The sequence below is a fragment of the Galeopterus variegatus genome, unplaced genomic scaffold, assembly GCF_000696425.1.
Source record: "Galeopterus variegatus unplaced genomic scaffold, G_variegatus-3.0.2 Scaffold488, whole genome shotgun sequence".
Lineage (NCBI taxonomy): Eukaryota > Metazoa > Chordata > Mammalia > Dermoptera > Cynocephalidae > Galeopterus > Galeopterus variegatus.
This window is the reverse complement of record NW_007726599.1, coordinates 291,759-292,122: the sequence shown is the minus strand read 5'-3', so window position 1 is coordinate 292,122 and position 364 is coordinate 291,759.

Sequence of the window (364 nt, the reverse complement as noted above, 5' to 3'; positions counted from 1 at the left end):
TGGCAGTACAGTGAGTGTTGACATTCAAGCTGAAAGGGTGTGGGCACTTTAAGGGCCTCTGGATTCAGCACTGTTTCGGTTTTGGGTCTTGCTAGTATTCTCTGTTGCAGATTGTTTTTTTCCCTCCCCTCTCATTGCCAAGGGCCTGGTATCTCCTTTAAGTGCATTTTCATTTTTGGAAAGCAGAGTCATAAAGTGTTAATAATGAGAAGATTGTTCAGTCCGTTTCGTGGATGAGGAAGCAAGCCTGCAGTAGCTAAGTCGACTCGTGTAGTAAAAGCAATGGCAAAAATGGGCCGGCCAGGTGGCTCACTGCTACAGTGCGCCGCTTGGGAGTGCGGCGGCGCTCCCGCCGAGGGTTCGG